This window comes from Monopterus albus, unplaced genomic scaffold, assembly GCF_001952655.1.
Source record: "Monopterus albus unplaced genomic scaffold, M_albus_1.0 scaffold184.1, whole genome shotgun sequence".
In the NCBI taxonomy this organism is placed as follows: Eukaryota; Metazoa; Chordata; class Actinopteri; order Synbranchiformes; family Synbranchidae; genus Monopterus; species Monopterus albus.
Window position 1 is genome coordinate 598,220 of NW_018128064.1, and position 15,726 is coordinate 613,945.

General features: G+C 41.0%; 1 long non-coding RNA gene across 2 annotated transcripts in view; it reads right to left on the reverse strand.

Annotated features, from left to right (window-relative positions):
• Nucleotides 1-7,939: 7,939 nt before the first annotated feature.
• Nucleotides 7,940-15,726, reverse strand: part of LOC109969870 (uncharacterized) — a 155,587-nt gene continuing 147,800 nt past the window's right edge. Inside the window, exons 6-7 of one of the 2 annotated variants that reach the window (XR_002276330.1) lie at nt 10,605-10,685; nt 7,940-8,743 (exon numbers count right to left, since the gene is read on the reverse strand). This is a non-coding gene — a long non-coding RNA (uncharacterized LOC109969870). The remainder of the gene's footprint in view (nt 8,744-10,604; nt 10,686-15,726) is intronic. The other variant, XR_002276328.1, reaches the window with a different exon arrangement.

The following is a 15,726-nucleotide window of genomic DNA, read 5'->3' on the forward strand; positions in this document are numbered from 1 at the left end:
GGGCAGCCCTGCCGGAGGCCAACATGCACCGGGAAAAAGTCTGACTAACTGCCGGCAATGCTCCTGCTCCAGTTGTACAGGGACCGCACGGCCCTTAGCAAAGGGCCCCGGACCCCGAACTCCCGGAGCACCCCCCACAGGGCGCTGTGAGGGACACGGTCGAATGCCTTCTCCAGATCCATGAAACACATGTGGACTGGTTGAACAAACTCCCATGAACCCTCCACCACCCTGAAGAGGGTATAAAGCTGGTCCAGTATTCCGCAGCCAGGACGAAAACCGCATTGTTCCTCCTGAATCCGAGGTCCGACTATTGTCGAATTCTCCTCTCCAGTACCCTGGCATAGACTTTCGTTCTGATGTAAGAGAGTCGGAAGACATGGCGCTGGGGTTGAGGAGATCCTCGAAGTATTCCTTCCACTGTCCGACGATGTCCCCAGTCGAGGTCAACAACTGCCCACCTACACTATAAACAGTTTTCGCAGGGTACTGCTTCCCCCTCCTGAGGCGCTGGACAGTTTGCCAGAATTTCTTCAAGGCCGACCGATAGTCCCTCTCCATGGCCTCACCAAACTCTTCCCAGACCTGAGTTTTTGCCTCCGCAACTACCCGGGCTGCAGCCCGCTTGGCCTGCCGGTATCCGTCAGCTGCCTCAGGAGTCCCATGAGCCAACCAGGCTCGAAAGGACTCCTTCTTCAGCTTGACGGCATCCCTTACTTCTGGTGTCCACCACCGGGTTCGGGGATTGCTACGTGCACTGGTGGACACCCTAATGCTTGAACATGGTGTTAGTTATTAAAAAACTGTGACTAGCACAGAAGTCCAGTAACAACACCGCTCGGGTTCAGATCGGGGAGGCCGTTCCTCCCAATCACGCCCCTCCAGGTGTCACTGTCGGGGTAATCATATTATGTCAAATATAAAGAAGAGGAGCTGAACCATGGAGTTTAAATATATTTAGCATATAGTTTGAACCAGCTGTCTGTTCACTGCCAGTTGCGTTTTATGAGCTGCTTTGACCTACATGTAAACAAAGTTTACAATGCAGTAGACAATTTTTTTGCATTGTTTTGAGGGGGGATCTGAGCTGTGATGTAGGCAGAAAGAAAACATTTGGGCAGGCTTGCAAAACAATGGACAGGCCTAAGTATTTTGTTTTGTTTTTCAGTCAACAAAATAAACTTTTGTCTATATCACCTCGTACAAACAGTAATCGCCTTGAACATGCTCTTGGTATGCATAACAGAGACAAGTCCTCAGACTAACAAATGACAGCTGTACAGAATAACAAAGCACAAGAAAAACCAGCCAGTATCAAACAAACACAAACAAAAAAACATAACATCAGCAGGTCGTTTTCCGTTGCATGCATGCTGTAAAAAGTTGCTTTAACGGCATTAAAAGCAAAGCCAACATTTTGTGCAAACAAGCTATTTTCATTAACACACAATGGCAAACAATACAACTATCTAAGGACTTCAGTGCATCTTCAGTGACTGCATCATATTTATTATCAAGAATGGTCACAGTATTTACTGTTATTCAACGACCACACTGGGCGTTAAAATAATGTAACATTTTATCTTAAGTAAACTTTAGATCTCGATACTCGGGAGTAGGTAGGGGGTAACAGATTCAGGTAAGGCTGGAGTCAGATTAAGCATCAAAAACAGAACTGGTTTGGGTTACTGTGAAGGTTGGGGCCAGATTAAGGTCAGGGATAACACATTTACAACTTCACATCCCCTAAAATCTTCTCCACAGCATCGGGATATAACCGCCATAAAAGAAACCTTATCTTACAGGGATGTGGAGTGGGGGTAATGCTGCCAGTTAACATTAAGGCCCAGGGTTGTAACTTGGCTTTGAATATGCGGATAATTTCCATATAATCCAATGACTGTGATGGCTCATATTTCAGTGAGAATGGAATCGAGTTTTTAATGAAGTTTGTTGTAAGGCTAGCTAGCCAACTAACCTCGGCTAAAGTAACTTTAGCTTCATTTAAACTAGCAGCTAGCATTGGCTGAGTCCTCACTTGTTTTACGTACCTACTCCTACCAAGTGACGTGCGGTGAGGTTGACAGGTGGTGAGGCACTGACTCTTTTACAGTCAGATTTACAAATACAAAGGAACCGTTAACAAATTGTTTGTTAACAGACAATGCGTTATGTTTTATATCTCATATCAGCATTCTTCACACAAACGTGATCCATATTTAATTTGAGGTTACAATTTATTCCAGTTGATCTTATTTCTAACTAGAAATAAAAAAAGTTTATGGTCTTATCTTGTACATACCCTACTTTTAAAACTATTTATTTATAAGAAATACATTTTATTACACTGCCAAATTCTTCAAATGCAGTTAAGTTTATAATTCTACGATTTTAACTACTTTATATTTTAAGGTATTACAATCTAATACAAACCTATCGACCGGTATATTAGAGGTCTAATAGAGGTCTATATGCTATAACCTGGTATGTATTACAAACCCTTTTACCGTTCGAATCCAATATTAAAACAAATGTTTTCAATAAAGAAGATCCTTCTGGACAAAAATGTCCAGACTGTCAAAAATGTTTTGATTGAAAATCCAAATTTGCGAATTTTCTCAGCTTGGAAATGTAATCTTCAATTTCGATAAGGCGGATTGTAAAGGAAATATAAACAAGCACGAAGAAGATTGTAGGTAGCGCAAGAATCTGTGGGCTCACTAGCGCCCTCTGCCTTGAGGCAGGCGTACTGTTTGCCTCACTGAGTAACTTTTTTACTGGGTTTTATGGTTAATCTGCGAGCCTAAACACGTTACAGAACTACATTTTATACATTATCCAGATTATGGCAAGGCAGAGCATATAATCAGAGTGTTTGAAAGCATTTTATTTGCCATATATAGAGGGACAGCGACACACTATTTGCATCGCATACAGTTTGTGAGGATTACACGATCCACCGAGAGGCACAGCAAAGTGCTGCTTCATCACGCATCTCCTCCATGTATTTGAACAAGACATACGAAAATTCTGCTATTCTTTATTGAAAAAAATTCCTTCAACATCGGATTCGAACGGCAAAAAGGCCTGCAACACACACCAGCTGACAAATATTAACATTTCTTATATTTTATGGTTAACTTTTTTTTTCTTTTCAAGATTGACAGGGGAGGCTCTGCCTCACCTGCCTCCCCTGACCGCACGTCACTGCTCCTACCCCTGCTATTCGCACCGTGTGTTCTTTAAACTTACTGCCATGAATATTTACTTTAAAATGTTATTATCTAACTTAGCAACTGCCCCACTTAATATTTCACCATATTATATCCAAGCCACTAAACCTTCGGGTACTTAACAAAGAGTGCACGGTGCAAACAAACTTGACACAGGTTCACCCCACCTACACTGGCACCTATTTGATACAAGAGACTTTGGTCAGTCTGACTAAGCAGGTTCAGCTGAGTCTGCCTTCACTTAGCCCTAGATAACCACTGGCTCTGCTGAATGAAATACTTGATCCAGCTAACACGAGATGAAATGGCATATCTGCTGGTAAACTCTGCTACAGCTACAGAAAAGGAGGTTTCTCAAATGGGTGATATGTGAGAAAGATGATCACATGACTAGAACAGAAGAAGCTGTAGAAAAATGTGAATTAATTTGCAAATAATTAAGTTAGGCTAAGGATATAGCTACTGTATGTAAGTGCAGAAATTATTATAAGAGTCTTAGTGAATTCCTTTTGTTTCATGATGAGTACTGCATATATGTGATGCACATTTAAAAAGCCATGTCAGACTGCAAAGCAAAGAGGAGAACAGAGGAGAAAAGTAGCCTTCTCCATGTCTCCTAAGGTCAGTCTGACGGGTATGTTCATTTATAAGCATGGGAAATATTCAACAGTCTGTGGATTACTTTTCTTTTAAAAGACATCAAAGGGGTTAGTTTTAATTACTAATTATAATCACAGTCTCCTCGTGTTATTCTGAGCTGCAGTGATGGATTAAAAGCGTAAAGGCATCGGCACCATCAGGAGGAACCATGTCAGAAATGGAAGAATCTTTGAAACAATTAAAACGCAGCTCTAATCACCATTGTGTAGTTATTTAGTATAGTAAACTGTCTGTTTATTGGAAGCTCTGTTTTATAACAAGTGGGCCATGGAAACCCTGAAACAGAAAAACTGTGTTACTGATCTATAAACATATTCTATTGCAAATTGTTTTGTCCCTGTTGGGATCCTGTAGTTTATCCAGTGGTCAGACTGGTCAGCCGGCTGAAATCATGAATAAGAGTTCAAATCAACTGTGCTGCAGCTTTAATGTTGCCATCAAAAACTATGACAAAACATGTTTAATGTCAGATGTTTTCAATAATGAGAATGCAGTGATTAGAAAAATATGACACACATTACAGCTTTGTCAGTGATTACAAAAACAAACCTGCTGCACATTGGAGCAAATCTCCTTCAGCTGAAGACACTGAGGCTGGTCCCTCTGTATGAAATCATGTCCAGCGTCTCAAAATCGAGACAGCACCGTCCCTGGTAGGAAATGAACTCCTTCCATCTGATGATGCTAAACTTGTCTGAGTCAAGTTTTTTCATCATTTAAAGGATGGCTTCCCGGGGATCATATGAGACACTAGACATTTGATGTGAATGAAATACTATTTGAATTGCTGTGCAACTGAAGTGTTGGTCAGCTTGTTTTGCCTCCTCAGTGCAGTTCAGCGGTTAGCTTCCTGTATCGGACGACTGCGCCAAAGGTGCTGCACCCCAGAAGATCCTGCACCTTGTAGTCTGGGGAGGGGACGAGGAGGAGCTCAGGCCTCCTCGTTATCAAAGACCTCGTTATCAGCCATGGTGGGAAAATGAAACCTCCAGTTTATTTCTCACACCTGAGAGGAGAGAAGAAGGAGTTTAGGCACAAAGTGATGTCTCTCCACACAATTTAACTGAGATTAAAAATTTCATTTACAAGAGTGTCCAGGTCAAGACAAACACAACAACAACAACAAATAAATAAAAATAAAAACACACTGTTGTAACACAGCTAGTCATTAGTTCATCTAAAAAGTAAAATCAACAGTAAGTCCTTAACAATTACAAATAAACAATAATGAGTATTATGTTGTATTATTTTGGGGTAAACACATAAATAAGTAAAATAAGATACAAATGATAAAGTTCACACTCCTCCTAGAGCTACCTAGACATTCAGGGTGTTGTTAAAGAGAATTTAATTTGTGGTACAGCATTTAGAAAGTGTAACAGCAACATGTCTTTCCGGAAACAGTGTGCCTCCAGGATCACTGTATATGTAAAACAGTCCAATAACATTTAATTGTGTAAGACTCATTAATACTGTTCTGATATTTATTTCCATGTTTACAAACATAGTTACTGTGTGCTACCTAAACTTGACAGTCAACAGTGTCATTGTTTTAACTTAGATTTAAATAGAATTACATTCAACTGTCGTTTTACATCTTTATTTGAATAACTGCAGATTTGTCAACGTCACACTTCAGAACCAGCAGGCAGGATCCAGAGTGAGCACATCAGTGTTTGTCTGAGTATGGAAAGGTATGTTTGTGGTTTTCCATCAGGAACAATGATTTTGCTTGTGTTTGTGAGAGCTTGACCTCTCTTGCTTTCACTAACACACACACACACACACACACACACACACACACACACACACACTAAGGATGATTCCTGAACAGGGTTAGTGGTTAGCAGCCAGTTACATGTGACACATCACAGGTTAATTCCAGCAACACAAAGGATACTCTGGACACCAGCAGTCGCACAAGTTCAAATTCAAAAGGGGCTTTATGGGCATGAAATAAAACCTGACCAGTCTGAGCAGTGCATCCTCGCATCCAAGCTGTTTAAAGAAAACCAGAAGGATATGCATAAAAAGTAGCTCTTCACTGTGATGTAGAGTGGGATGTCCACTAATCACAGCTGACCGGCATCAATGCTCTGACCACTGAGAGGCAGTGTAAACACTGTAGACACATCTGTCACACTCACAGGACACTGCAGCACTGTTGCTAGCTACTGTATTTAATCAGCAAAAATAAATTCAACAACTCTAACTGCACTGACACTAAATGTACAACACTGGCGTTAATTCTTACAGTTTATTTCCATAAGTACATTAGTGAAGGCTTCTTCCTGCCTTTTTTCTTTCTATCTGAAGTCCTTCATCAAAGTAGCACTCCCATACCTCGTCGTGTGATGTCCAGACGACTTTTAAACTGTGAGTACAACTAGACTAGCTCTGACTCTGCTGTTGTCTAAGCTCAGTAGCTACATCCCTCTGGGTCAGGCTTAGGCCTCTCATCTTTAATGGTCATCACTTACAGGTTGTTTGTGGGCGCTGAAGACGTGAGTGTTGCTACAGTTTGGTACAGTTATTTTTCAGTCTGAAGCCCACAAAGGGATGGCAGATGTTTTAAATTTATTACTGTAAGTTTAATTAGGCAAACAGTGAACAAAATAACATTCTAATGAATGACTGAATGAAGAAAACAACCCCATATCACAACCAAACAGACCTGGATGAGGATTTTAATGTGATGAGTTACCTAAACTAAAAAGCATAAAAAAGCATATATTATACTGTTAGTTAGTTTGTGCTTGATTGAATTACTTGTTGGCATATTGATGGTACCTGTAATCATCTCTGTATTAGTGCTGTTAATATTACACATTATCGTTATTATTACAGTTAGATATAGCCGTGTGTGCATTTTTTTCTTTTACCAGTCCTGCTCATGAGTGCTGTTGTTGCCATGTCTCACCAGTGTAACCCAATGAAAGGGTACAGGTAATCCATGTCCACATGCTTCTTAGATGATCCTCTATTAAAGAAAAACACAAGTCAAACTGCAATTAGATTTTTTAGATAAACTGCAATTTGCATTGTCTTGGGCAGTCAACTCATTAATGATCTGAACCTGAAAGAAAAGCCTGACCGTGTACCAAAAGTTTGTTTGTTTTCTATTAGTTTGGAGACCACAGTGGAAAAAGCCATTGTCTCTCTGTGTGTGTGAGCGAGGAGAGAGAGAGAGAATGCTCTCAACTTCACTATGTCTACTGATTAATCTGTTATCCATCACTATCAATTCATCTCCGCCCTGTAAACAAAGATATCAGTGATGGATCACTCTGATTCGTGACCTAATCAATAAGGTTAAACACACTAATGTGGTTCTAGAGTGTGGGCAAACAAATGTGTGGTGTGTGTATATGGGTGGAGGAAAAAGGTTGTTGTTCTGATGTAACAGAGTCGGTTTCATCACCCGAGGCACTGAGGAGGGAGGAAGACGAGCAGAGACAGAAGGGAAGCAACATGAACAGTCTAAAATCACACACACACACGCACAAACACCGGGTGTCAGCTTCCATCAGTAGCTCGTGTGGCTGTGAGTTATGACCACAACTATGCGATCATTTACACTCACTACTGCAGATAGCCAGGAGCTACTGTTTTCTCCACGCTGGCGTGTATGTGCCCACACCGCGCATATGCTCCAGTACATCGGTGTCTCTGACGATGAACTCAAACAAAATCTTTCATTTTATGTTCCTAGAAATAAGAAGCGTGCTGTCAGAACGTCCATAAGACTGCAGGCATTTCATCTTCATTCAATGTATAGGCTTTTTTAAATGATTAAATGTAACAGTAGATAAACATTCAGCTGTTTCAGATGTGTTTCATGAAAATCAATTTACAAAGGCTAAGGCATCATCTTTAAATCTTTCTTTAACTTGTTTCTTTTCCAAGTGTTCGGGTATACTTGGTGTGAATTCTACAAACATCTTAAAATATTACATATGAAATATTTAAATACATTAAAATAAATTAAAAACGTAATGATTCGGTGTGTAATATTACAACAAAATTATAAATAAAAATATGTTTTTCATAGCCTATGAGCAACAAAGTTGTCTCTAGCTTGGTGACAATCCATTTGATAATCTAATGGTTTCGATAAGGGATTTGAAAGAAGATGGTCTCAAAGCAAAGACAGTGTTTGTTTGTAATCCTTCAGCTTAACTAAAAGTGTAACTACTCACCAAACATTTTACTGAACACCACTGCTATGCTAGCTTCTCACTGGACATCATCAAATCCTGATGCTTAGGATGCAGTTTCAAATGAAAGTGTGCAAACGCTAATGTTCGTCTGACCCTAAACGAGACAAAAGTTCTTAAGCAGGAAGTTTTTTTAAGTTTTATAATCCAAAATGTACCTGTAGCTCCAGATAAGCATCCCAGTGGCTTCACACTTTTATTTTGATAACATTTTTTATTCCACAAAATTCCTGAAGGTACATGGACACAAAGCAGTTCATACAAAGTTGTGGTGCATAAACATGAGCATCATCAGCACAGCAAAGAAAACATAAAGAGAAATCTGACATTGTACAGTTAACAGCTGAGGTCTTAGATAAACACCATACACCATAAATACACACACACACACACACACACACTTCAAAGAGCTGTGTCCTGTCCGGCTGAAGCCTTCCTTTCACTTCGGCTCTGGTCATTCCAGTTCAGACCGGTTCAGCTCGAATCACTTTAATTCATTTGCTTCACCTGGAAATGGCTCACACTACTGACAGAGTAAAACAAGTGTTTTACTGCTGCGTGTGTGAGTGTGTGTGTGACATGTCAGCATCTTCTTCATCTCTTGAACTACTGGCTCCTGTGTTCCAACATCACCTACAGGGGGAGAAAGAAGCAGGGTTACTGTGTGTTTGACAGATGGAAAGACAAGGCTCAGCTATGTGTAAATCTAATAGGCTTGTCTTCCTCTCGCTCAGTGCTACTGCAATCACACTGCTGAAATATGAAAAGCACACAACTCCAGAATGTCTGCTCTGAAGGAAGAAGGAACAAAGAGTTGTTCCTTAAAACAAACATGCATTTCTTAAAAAAAAAATAAAACGAATTTTATGAGCTGGTGGTTGTAATTTTGCTAATGAACATTTTAATTCATCCAATGACAGAAAAATCACTGTAACAGACTGGTGGAGGTGCAGCAGAGGGCTGGGGCATCTTAGTCAAAGTCCTCTCTCTCTCTCACACACACACACACACACACACACACACACACACACACACACACACAATTCAATCATGTCTCTGCTGTTGCCTCTGGGAAACATGCTGTGGAAACCTCACTATAGTGGAAAATCACGTTTTCCATGTTATTTTACACAGCAGCACCCACAGTACAAGCGCACACACAGAGTATGACTGCATTTACACGAGGGACCAAGAGATCAGATTTTTAAAATTTTTTAAAGATCTCACACCATCGTGACCGTCTCCAGTTGAAGACTCACCAAGGAATGTGACTTTTCTACAGCTGTGAAAAAAGTGACATGTGTGCCTCACAGAGCTAATGTGATCCTGTGACAAAAGTGGCTTTGGCTTGTATCATTGTGTTACCTGATCTGACTGCCAGCAGTGGCCTACATACAAACAGGCTTGACACAAAGTGCAGGTTTTAATACCCACTTCTGAATGACTGGCTATCAGTTGTTTTATAGCGTGGATAATATCAGGTTGAATGATATACAAGCTCTTAAGTGGAACTGCGATCATTTATTGCAATATTATTCATGTATTATTGGTCTTCCCATAAGAGAATTTGTTCCAGTGAAATTACAGTGTTTTTAAAAGCGTGTGTTTTAAAATTAACTAAGATTTCACATAGTATCTGATAAATCCAGTGAAAATGGGGTTGGACATGGTGTCTCACAGCTACACTCCCTCCTCCATGACCCTCTGCTGCCTACAGCCCTTTTGTTGTTATTCCAGCTTCTCTACCCTGTGTTGTCAAAGTACAGTCTGTAAATTAGCCCTGCCTGCCACCTAGCCAAGGTTAGAAGAAGAGTTCTTTGAACCAGAAGTATAGTAATTTCAAACATCCAGCCATGGAGGAGCTAAAACTGAATGAAGAGGTGGCGTCTGTTGCGCAGAGAGAGTGGGACAAAGAAAGAACAACAACCAGGGATAACACCGCAGAGATACAACCCAGCAGTGAGCAGAGGGCTGCACTTGGGAGGCCTGTGGTGTAACACTCAGTGTCACAGAGGAGGGAAATAATGTGCTGAGCATCTCGTTAAACAGCCTCTCTCCAGAGTGTGTTTAGGAAATTAACGTTAGTGAAATTTTTTCTTAATTGTCTGTTTTATCATTGTATTACAACTAGCTCCTCTGACCGGCCTTTGTGATTTATCAAATACAACTACTACACAACTTGTTTCAGAAGTATCTCTCTTGCTGAGGACCATTAATATGCATGAGAGAGGGCGTCTGTTAGAGATGGTGTATTTAAATAGCATTAAGTACCTGAAAAACAGGAAAAGCCAGATTGACTTTGAGGATTTCGAATCCCACGCCACTTTTTACTATTTGAATTTTGAAGGTAAGTGTTTAAATCATTGCAGAGAAACTAATTTGGAAACTTTATATTTCTGCTGCTAAAATATTTCTCCAGGAAAGAGGATTGAGAGATGGAGGAAAGGAAAGAGACAGGCAGACGGTCAGAGAGAGACAGGGGCTAGCTCCATACCTTCCTCCCTGTTAATGAAGTGGAGGTGGCGTCCTGTCAGCTCAGCTAATTGAACAGTGAAGATTACAGCAGCCGCTGCCCCTGTGTGGAGGGAAGGCCATGTTCATTAGTCGTCGCCATATAATATTCATTCTCTGTAGAAATACAGTATGTAGTTAGTAATCTGTGCACAGAGCTGGTGGATGAGCATGAACTGTGGTGGCAGTAACTACTATTGGGCTGCACTCCTGCCAATGTTCATCATATTGTACCTTTACTTTTCTGCTTGAATATGTAACTGAACCTGGCGCATTTATTCTTTGATACTAAACTGTTTTATTATTAGCTTTTCAAAGGCTCAAACCACCTTGTCCAAACTGATACACAGGTCTCAGCAAAGCTGCAGGATTCATGTGTGAATGGGATTTTATATTCAAATCAAACCTTAATCTGCTCCAAGAATGGTAAAAAAATACTGTATATATAGCATTTATGATCATGTTTGTGCTCAAACATTTCATTATTATTGTGTGAATTTACTTATTTTCTATAGAGTTTAGTGCAAAATATCTGTTTCAGTAAATATTTTGCTGCACACTTGGTGTCAGAAACAACTGGTTTTAGAGAGTAATGTGCCTATAGACACTGTGATAATCTGATTTCTGCAGGTTCACCACATAATGCTTTGTGAACTGTAGAGACATGACATGTGTCTGTGGCGCCTCGTGTTTTGACAATGTAGCAACTCGAAGGCAAAAAGCAGATCCACACACTGCACTAAGCTCCCAGCAGTTTAATTCAGCTTAATTGGTCTAAAAAAGATCTTCATCAGGCATTGTCAGGCATCACAATTAAGAACCTACAGACTGTATGTAGACACCTACAAATACACCACTTCGATGTTTTCAGTCTGAATGATTCACAATCAGTCTGCTTCAAGAAAGGACCAGTCGGCACAGAGCTAAACTGCACTGTCTAATACTCCCAATTAGACAGCAAAAGATGCCAATATGAGCACAGTGGCGCTGTCGCCTCACAGCAAGAAGGTTCCGGGTTTGAGCCTGGGCTGACCCGATGCCTTTCTGTGTGGAGTTTGCATGTTCTCCCTGTGCCTGCGTGGGTTCTCTCCGGGTGCTCCAGCTTCCTCCCACAGTCCAAAGACATGCAGCTTAGGTTGACTGGCGACTCTAAATTGCCAGTAGGAGTGAGTTTGGTTGTTTGTCTACATGTCAGCCCTGTGAAAGACTGGCGACCTGTCCAGGGTGGACCCTGCCCCTTGCCCAGTGTCAGCTGGGATTGGCTCCAGCCCCCCGCAACCCAATGCATTAAAAGGTGGTATAGATAATGGTTGGATGGATGAAAGATGCCAATATGTGAGGGACAATGAGAAGAAAAAACCTGAAAACTACTGAAAATCACAAAAAAACAAGAAAGCAATGAAAATAATATAAAAGATTCACCAGATGTAGCACTTATGGCTGCAGCCGGGACATCATGAAGCTGATCGGTACATACAGCCTGTCCTGTGGGTGCAGCAGTAACCCAGTGCATTCAGCATCATTTCATGCCATATTCTGACTGGATGTGAACATGAGTCAGAGCAGCAGTCGCATTGTGAGAATCTAGTCCTACATTTCTTTGGTTGCCAAAGCTTGAAATCAGCTGCTGATGGACTCATGTTCTGATCTGTAAGAACACCATTTTAATGATGACCAAAGATGTCGCCACATTCTTCCTTTAAATATAATGAATAAACTGATACACTATGAATATGAAGGCATGTTTTTATCCAAATGTTGAGGGAATGAGTATGCAAAACAAGATTGTAATTACATAACTCTAGATCTGATGCATCTTCACACCATGTGATGTCAAAGTTTTTTTTGCGTTGTATTTTGAAGGTTTTGTGGTTGAAGTTCAGGTGTGTAATACCTCTACCCCGCCGTAAGTAAAATAGTAGAAGATGAAGAAGAAAGCAGGTACAGTAACATCACTGTATCTGAATAGAAAGGCAACTTTAACTAAATGAGCTCTTTACTAAATCAATGAATCTTCTAATTCAGCCATAGATGCAATTTTTTCACAATTAAGATGAAGTTATTTGGAACAGGTGGATGGGAACGAGCAGCCGTGATGTCGACCCATTCAACAGGTTTCCTGACACTGCAGTCACTGCAAATAGAATTCAGTAGAAACCCAGCACGTCTCTATCGGGACAAAAACAAAACTCCTCTCTGCTCAGGCCACTTTTCTAACCCCAGAAACCCCGTCCTCCCCTCCCCCTTCACTCCAGCTCAGTGGGACCCTCTCGCTCTCTCTCTCCCCCTCCGTCCCTCGCTGTCTCTCTACCGCTCTTGCCTGCTCCCTCAGGGCAGAAGTAAACCACGCCTTGAGGCCCTGCTCCCATTGTGTGTCCTCTGCTACTTCTGTTTGGAGCCTTTGTGTGCCGCTAATCAGCCGTGGGGCCGTGCTCAGCCCCGAGTGTGTGTCTGTGTCCCTTGCCCTCATTACGTAGCCACACTGGGAGGCCAGCATGGGAAGTTTCTACCACACTATACACCTCCCTCCCTCCACCCATCCTCCTCTTTCTTCCTCCCTATAGCTGTCCATCTTTCCCTTCCTCCACAACTTCACCTCGCATCCTCCCAAAGACTTAAAGCTTCGCTGGCCACTGTTTTAGCCTAAGTTGCTACCTGATCTTGCAGCTGACACATCCTTCCTCCACAGCTGTCACAGATACATGCTCAAACTTTTATCAGTGGTGTTTTGCTGTTGGTAGTGTAGCTGCATTCGAATGCTGTCATTTGCTCATGTGAATTAATTCTCCATGCAAGTCAAAACAGCCTCCTAAACAGCAGTTACTGAAAAAGCTGAACTCCTAAACAACAACAACAGCAACAACAAACGCTAACAATTTGATTCACTTAGGGAGAAATTCTGGGTTGAAACTCTCAAAATAAAAACACAGATTTTCATTTTGGTAGATGTTTTTGTTGCTTCTTTGTGATCCACGTGTAGCTGCTATCATGCAGCATTAGTTGACAAATTACACCAATCACACCAATTATAACCAGTAACTATATATGTGCACAGCCTATTAACTCAGGGTGTGAACACTTCAGAGTACCCACACATAGAAAAAACACAGTACAAACTAAACTGATGAAACATGAACATGTAAAAGGTTTATCTTTCTGCGACCAGTACACGGTTCTCCATTAGAGAGAACAAATGTTTTGTGTGATTTTAAGGTCAATCATCATAACTGAGCTTACCAGCTGATTGAAAATAACTGTGGACTCATCCACCTGTCGATCTCCAGCTGGATCTCCCTCAGTCGTCAACCACAAATCTTGGACTCCTTTGCTTGGCAAAGGTGGCAAACTAGTTCCTGTAGTGGAGTCTGCATGATGTAACATCTTTTACTGATCAAACACTGACTTTACAACTTAATTTGCAAATGAGATAATTGCGTTTCAAATACTTTTATCTTTCTTTTTTTTTTAATCCTTCATTGGTCTAATATGACTACGACCTTTGTGGTTCTTTTGAATACAGTTGAAATGCAAAGTTCAAAAAATGGTTCTTGAGTGTAGTCAACAAACTCCTATGACCCCACCGGTGTCCGTGAAAGGGTCAAGCCTGGTTTGCTGTTCTGAAGTCAGGGTTAAAACTGCTTGTGCCGGTTCCAGTCACAGTCTCCTTCCAGCACCTTGTACAAACTTTACACTAAACAGTGTAATCAGCAAAAACTAGAGTGTTGCAGCAAAATTTAAGTTCCTCAGAACAAAAGCAAGTTTAATCTAAATGCTTGAAAATGCAAACAGCTTTAATGTGACTGGAATCCCAGCGTGGAGCAGAGAGAAACTGATAGCCCAAAATGATAACACTCAGCCATGTAAACCACTGTTGTGAAGGATTTCCAGTAGCTAAAGCTGACAAGCCAGTGTGACCTAAAAATATCAATTAAATCTCTTGAGTTTGGTGCAGGGAGGGAAATATGGGAACTCTGTGTGTGTGAGAGAGAAATAGATGGTAATTAGTGGTGAGTCAAGGCTTCCCTGACCATAATCCCAAGAACAATCCTGACTCATACAGGGTGTTCACTAAATCCACTTACTAATAGAAGAGGAGAATAGAGGAGAGTACATACTATATGTATATATGCACAGTATATGTTCACTGCCTGGCCACTTTATTAGGTACACCTGTACAATTGTATGCAATTCAATGCAGCACTTCTGTCTTAAAATCTGTTTATGAAGCTCAAAATGTTTCAGTTTTTTGTGAAATTGTTATAACTCTATAAATTCAACTAGATGTTTATTATTGAGGTCATAGTTAAAGGTGGTGTTGTACTGGCCTACATTATATTCAGAGGTATTCCTAATATTCTGACCCTCTCATGTATGTACTGCAGCTGAGAAGGACAAAAATACCAAGACAGTACGTGTCACTGTGGTATTGTGCAGGCCTCCTCTGATCCCCTGTATGGTTAGCAGGCCACAGAGCACTGAAGGAGCTTTCACAGCTTATTCAAACCACTGCACTATTCCAAGTGTGCTTCTGTTAGTTTAGCTTATAGTGGCTTGGCTCTCAATAGAAAATCTGAAAATAGACAAAAGTAGAATCAAAGGCAGAATCAGTCCACACTCATGTTCACCAGTAATGAGTCTGTGTAAATGAATTCTGAGAAAACACCAAGACCTAGTCAGTCAAACGTGTGTTCATACAGTATTTTAAGTGCCAACCGCCTGTTTACACAGATTCATACAGATTCAAAAAAGCTGTGACAGCTGCTATGCTGCTATTCATTTTGAATGAGACCTGACTTAGCAGCTGTCAGTCCCTCACAGAACTCGACAGACTCCAAAAGTTACAGCCCAGGGGAGCGAGCCAGGAGAGAGCCAGTCGCCACCACCTTGATAATCTGTTTATTATCAACTCCAGGATTTTTAAACTTTATACAAAATGGAGGAAGCACTGATTGTCATGGTCTCTGCAACGAGTCCTTAATGAGTTACCAGGATACCAGGACATGAAAAATATTGTGCACAGACAAATTGCTATCATTGTCGATGTGTTTCACAGTGGTGGGTACATCAGTAAACAACTATCTAGTCAGAGAGCTCAGAACAGCACA